Source organism: Pteropus medius, unplaced genomic scaffold (genome assembly GCF_902729225.1).
Source record: "Pteropus medius unplaced genomic scaffold, Ma_sr-lr_union100, whole genome shotgun sequence".
Taxonomy (NCBI): Eukaryota; Metazoa; Chordata; class Mammalia; order Chiroptera; family Pteropodidae; genus Pteropus; species Pteropus medius.
This window is the reverse complement of record NW_024340701.1, coordinates 6,868,519-6,875,007: the sequence shown is the minus strand read 5'-3', so window position 1 is coordinate 6,875,007 and position 6,489 is coordinate 6,868,519. Positions and strand designations below refer to the sequence as shown.

Here is a 6,489-nt window from a genome sequence, read left to right as displayed (position 1 = left end):
TTGCATCATTCCAGCCTCTGCTTTGTCCCTATCTTGTTTTTTCAATCTTATCTTATCCTATCTTAAACTTAATGATGTTGTTTTACTTTAAATGTCTTTCTGGATTAAGGCAGGGTAAAATTATATCATTCTTAACTTAAAGTCCATGGATTTTGCTGTGAGTCATTGAAAATCTGGAATGATATATAAGATTTATGTGTACATTTTTTTTTTTTTGCCTGGGGAGGAAGAAGCCATAGATTTTAATAATTTCTTAAAGGAGTCTATGTTCCTCAAAATATTAAGAGCCATTGGTATAAGTGAACCAAGAAATAAATACATGTTTTTAGTAGAAGGACGTTGGAAGGTTGAAAGTTTGAATTGTAGTGCTGGTATTTTAAAATGTTGGAGTGATGGTGTGGCAGAATGTTGGTGGGGCCGAACTTTGGAATGGCAGAGAGAACATTGGTGTGGTGGAATGGCCCCCATAATGGAATAGCAAGGTGACAGAATGTGGTATGCTGAAACATTAGTGTGTTAAAATATTAGTGTGTTTTGGAATGTTGGTGTAACTGAGTTTCTAGAACTCCTCCTTCCAAATGTGCTGGCATCCTCCTTGCTTAGTTTTACCACAAGGAAGGGCCTCTATCTGATTCAGCCTTTAAATCTCCTGTATCCCCTAGCCCAATGCCCTATAAGGTCATGATAAAGAACCAATTTGCTGTTAGAACGCTCACTAATGGGCACCTGCTGGCTAATGAGTTTGTCAATTTCACACTGAGATGCCCTTCTCCTTTGAGATAGATCTCAAATACCTTGCAGACTTAGGAACCCAGTAGACTACATTGCCTACTTTCATTCTCGGTGCCTGTTCAGGGTTTGCCCAGAGTGCATGCCAACCTTGCGGCTACTCTAGGGTACTCTGGCTAAGCTGCTGGCCAGGAGTTGGGCGGGGGTAGGTACTGGCATCTGTGTGGTGGGAAGGCTGCCTCAAGGGCCAAGGTGCATTGAAATTCCCCAGTGTTCAAGTGTGGGCCTCAGATCAAAGTGCTAATGATCACAAACTGCCTAGTTCTTTGGGCTGCACAAGTGTGATCTGTCCAGGTCTAATCTAATTGCCTTCAGACCCTCCTCACCGGCTTTTCCAGTAACCCACAAATTTAAGACTGTTGCAATCAATGCCAACCAGGAGAAGATAATTGGCTCTTTTTTTTAAAACACCTACAGCACCTGGTATTCCTAGGTGGTCTCCCATCCAAGTACTAACCAAGTCCGACCTTGTTTAGCTTCCAAGATCAGACGAGATCGGGCATGTTCAGGGTGGCATGGCCGTAGACTGATAATTGCCTCTTAATGTTGGGAGAGATTTCCTGATTATGAGAAAACAGGATTTTCTGGAGGTGCAAAGTCTTCTACCTCCCAGCCATCCTGCTATCATGTCCTTTCTTCTGGGCATACACCTTAAGTTGGTCCTCATCACAATAGCTGGGTGGGCCATGTACTTTCCTGGTATCCGTCTCAGTTACATAGGCTTTAAAATGAGCTCCATAATGGTGTGGGGACTGCTCACTAAACAGGGAGGTAAGAGAACTGTCTTCAAACCCTGGCTCTTTTACAGAGTCTTCACAGATGGCACTATGTGAGGTTGGGCAGGGCACTTCCTCACTCTAGGCCTCAGCTTTTCCAACAGTGAAAAGGGAGAAAGCATGCAAAGATTTCTAAGGCCTCTTCCTGCCTTGACATTCTTTGTCTATGTAGAATCCTGGATGTCCTGTCTTCAGGCTGCTCCTTTAAAAGAGAGGCCATGTGACTCTGGAGACAGGATATCTAGATATGATTTGGGCTGACTTGCTTTGTGAGGTTGAGACAGTCACTAAACCTCTCTAAGGCTTAGTATTCACATTTGGTAAATTGAAGTAATACTTAACCTCACAGGATTTTGTGAAGCTCCAATGTGCTAAAAGCAGTATGATGCTGGTGGTGGTGGTGGTGGTGGTGATGATCTGACTGAATAAAAATCACTTGGAATAAATTAAAACTGGGAGTGTTGCCAGGAAGTTAGGGGCTAGCCCCAGAATCATAGGAAATGTGAACAAGTCTTTGAAAACCTTCTCCATGGCTGAGCAAACATTCCCAGCAAGAGCTCTTCCTGAGAGGGAAAGGGAATTAATTTTTGCTGACTACCTACATACATTTGTTGCTTCTATTCCTGGGAAGCGAGTGATAATGCACCCACCTACTAGCTGGGTGACCAGTAAGTAAACCTTTTAGAGACTCAGTTGCTTCATCTGTAAAACAGTATTTCCTGACAGATGGATGAAGGCTATAATGGACATTAAATGCTTTTGGCTGCCCAGTATCCAAACAGTTTTCCTATCAGGAGGAATTCCAAGCTATGTGAAAACTGAAAGAGGCAGCAGCTCTTCCCCTGACCCCTGTGGTCCTGGGCTTAGCCAGGTTGGTGCCCCACCTGGGCCTTGAGCTTGGTGGGAATTAAGCACAGGGATGAGGACAGCCAGAGATTACTTCAGGTGGCTGTAGTGGGTACAAGAGCCCAGCAGTGCACTGGTAAGCAGCAAGTAGCTGTGTGGCCCGAGGTAGAGTCTGTCCTAAACAGAATTCCTGTGGCAGAACTTTGGTTGTGCACAGCTGCCCCTGATTCCTGTCTAGCTCTCCAATCTCCCCATCATTTCAGTGAGCCCTCAAATAGCCTTTCAAAAAAGCCCCTTTTGCTTAGTTTTGCTAAGTATTGTTTCAATTGTTTGCAACTGAGAATCCTGACTGGTATAAAGTAAACCATGTAAGCACTAAAAAAAATCACAACACCACACACACATACACACACACACAGTTTCAGAGAAGTAAGTGACCTCACCTAGGCAGTGGCGCTGGTATAAGGCTGACCATAAACATCTTAGTGGTACATGGTATTAAGATATCACTTTACATCACAACACATCATTTTTGAACAATTTATTGGTGATTCACTGATCCAAAAGCTTCAAAACATCCTTTGAGGCCCACAGGCCAGAATACTCTCTTTAGACAGAGAGGAAGGCACTAGCTCAAGGTAACTCAGTAAAAAGTAGTGGCCTGGACCTCAGGTCTTAAGTCTGCAGCCGAGGGATGGTGGTCTGGTGGTATCCTCACATGTGCACATGCTGGTGCATCTATCTAGTGGAGCAGTCCCATCTGAAAACATAGATACCTGGTACATCAGCAATCTGGGGTGAGTCAGCAGCTGCCTGTGCGGACATCAGGGAGAGAACACCATGTACCAGAACCTGCAGAAAGGAATGCTCTTGTAGCCACTATGCTGATCTGAGATGTGGAGCAATAGAGGGATGGTAATGGGGTACAGGGTGAGAGTCCAAAGGGGATAAGTGGAATCATCCTAAACTGGGGCCACCTCTGCTAGGCCTACTAATCAAGAGAGGTTTTGATTACTGCAGTGTTAGCAAAGTGGCTTAATTGGACCTGATGGGAGAAAATGTGTGATGAATATGGATAATACAGGCAATGAGGCCCTAAGGAAAGCTGGCTGGAGGGTGATGAGCTAAAGACAGGTCTGCTGGGAATTAGGCTATGGCTCGTTGGTGAGTCCATGGATAGCAGGGACAGCTGCTCCTCCCCAGGGGCTTAGGACCATCCTGCTGACCTGGGTCTCTACCCTGCCCTGGCCTTCAGACCTTGCCTTCACACTTGCATGGAATCAGAGAATGTCAGATTCATAAGGTTCTGGGATTAAAATCAGACTCAGGATTCTAGAATCATAGACCTTTAGCATCACATATGTTAATATAGAAAATTTCAGAATCTAACGATCTGAACATTGGAGGCCCTTGGAAAAAAATTTAGGAGATCCTTCTCCAACCTTCATTTAAACAATAAATAACATCTGCTGAATATCTCATAACTTCCAAAGTCCTTTCACATCTCTATAGCCATCACATGAGTAGTGGGTGTTATGATGCTTTCAGGTTAAGTATAGTGCATATCAAAATGAGCCAGTTGAGACTGGAACGCAGCTTTACAGGATGAATTCTATTTTCGTATGCCAAGGTTTGGATACCTTTGTCTTCCAGAATTATAGAAACACTCTGAACTACTTGGTCTAAAGTGTCCAAATTCTTAGATGTTTGTTGTGTAAATTCTGCATGGTTGTGTACTGTGTTTCTTAATGCATTCTGGCATATTGTGATGCACTAAAATGTGATTATCTTTGTTGCATCAGCATAATCAAGGCTGGTGCATTCTGCAGTAGCTTTTTGTCAGGTTTTATCATTCAGCACTATTTTCAGTTCACAAAGGACTTAAACAACATATCCAAGAATAGATTTAAAGTCACTAATGTAAAGACTGAACTTCAAGTCACTCGAGGTTTAGTCAGAACATATTGTTATTCTCAGAATAAAAAGTTAAACTACCAAAATGTGGAAAGACAAAAAAAAAAAAAAAAAAAAAAGGAGAAATAAGACTCCCTGGTTAAGAGCGCATAATGCCACAGAGGGGTGGTTGTGGTGAAGTCCAGGTGCTCCACGTGGAGGAAATCTGTATATAGGATTCTGCCAGTGACCGGCTTCGGGTAGCCTGGGGGCAAATCCCGGCTCTTCTCTAGGTCTCAGTTTCCCCTGATTTCAAAAGGGGATGATAATTCCTGTCCAGGGTAAATTCGGGAGTTTATCAGCCCTGGGGGAGATCTGCAGTCACACGAGAAACGGCTGAGAGAGATGGCGAAGGGGGTGGGGTGCGGAACAGCAGGGAGCTGCGAGGGGCTTGCGGTCTCCATGGTAACGCACGGCGGCCAGGCGAGGAGGCGGGGTTTGGGAACCCTGAGCTGGAGGTTTTGAAAACGAGGGTTTCACAAAGAAAGCTCCCTCCTCCCTGGAGAAAGGCCTCCTTGGAGATACAGCTCTGCACTAGAACAGCCTTTTGTGCCGGATGGCGCAGCGACTCTTGCCCGGTGTTACACACGGGGAGAACAAAGCCTAGAGAGAGGATGAGAATTGCCCGCTAATATTTGACCCAGCTGTCCTGCCTTCTAGTCAATGCTCTTCTCTGTACCAGAATTGGTGTTCCTCTGACTTTCGGTTTCCCCGTTTGTACAATGAGACAATTGAAAGGAATAGGTCTCTGAGAGCCCTTCCAGCTCTGACAGTGTTCGATGAAACTACTAGCAAACTCACCCGATGTGGTGAATACTAAGATGAGGATCCTGTGGTCTGTGAGACCTGGGCATTGTCTAATTGTTTCTGGGTCCCCACCCTAACAGATAGGGAGGCACAGAGTGGACATTGGTATTTATGGAATGAATATTTATGCAAATGTACACATTCATTCTTTTGTTACCCAAGGTTTAAAGAGCACCTACTATGTGCCAAGCACTGTGATAACTCAAAGAGGGGCTCACTTACTGAGGGCTGGAGGAAAAAGCCCGGGGTAAAGCGAAGGAGTGCCCAAGAGGCCACAGGTGAGGGAGAGGACTCTAGTGCCTTGAACTCCCCTACTAAATGTACTGCATTCATGTCCTGGACCTTCTCAGCTAAGCATGATTTCTCCCTATCCCAAGTCTCCAGGAGGGTGGTTTTAATCTCCAGGTTCCTGCTGGTCAGTGAAGCATGCAATTGGGTCAAAACCTTTTCTTGGAAAAATTCAAAAAGTTCTATTGAAGAGAGTGGGACAGGTAGCCCCTGCCAGCTTCTAGGAGGGCCTGCTTTGTTTTTTGTTTTCTTTCCCCATTGGCTTATTAGCAAGAAGGTGTGTTGAGGTCTCGCCTCTTCTTCACAAGAAGAGCACTGAACCGGGAGTCAGAAACCTGGATTCAAATTCTGACTCTACTTCCAGCTCAATATGTGGCTCTAGGCTGGTTGTTTTTCTTCCCTGGTCTTAGGCTGCTAAAAAAATATAATGATAGTGATCTTCATAGTGATATAGTGAGAATCAAATGGGAAAATGGTTATGAAATCCTTTCTACCTCTTCACCAAAGTCATATTCATCATTTACTATGAGCCAAACATTTTACAAACATTATCTATAATATGAGCAACAATCTTGAAGTGTTGGTATTTGTTATCCATATTTAACATACGAGGAAACTGAGGCTCAGGAGAATGAAGAAATTTGCCTGAGGCCACATACCTAGGAAGCCATAAAGCCAGAATCTAGACTCAAGTGTTTCTGACCAAAGTGCAACTCTAACAGCAGGTCTCTTGGAATCTTCCTTTCTTTACCAAGTGACGTTTTTTGAGCATATACCATGAGCTAGATGGCAGCTGGGTTAGACTAAGGCATAAAATACTATCTCAGAGAGTCAGGAGGAAATAGATGGCATTCTCAAATTGAGTAATTTGAGAAAAGTATAACAAAGGGTTTATTTCATACAAGGACTAGAGATAGGGCAATACTTCAACATAAGTAATGTTAGGTCTAAAGGAGCAGGCGATGGGCACAATTACCAGACTCTGGAGACCGATAGCTGTGGTAAGAGCAGCCTGATAGGGGCTATGTAC

General features: G+C 44.2%; 1 pseudogene; it reads right to left on the bottom strand.

Annotated features, from left to right (window-relative positions):
- Positions 1 to 1,197: 1,197 nt before the first annotated feature.
- Positions 1,198 to 1,316, bottom strand: LOC120581559 (uncharacterized; annotated as a pseudogene).
- Between the last annotated feature and the right edge of the window lie 5,173 nt (positions 1,317 to 6,489).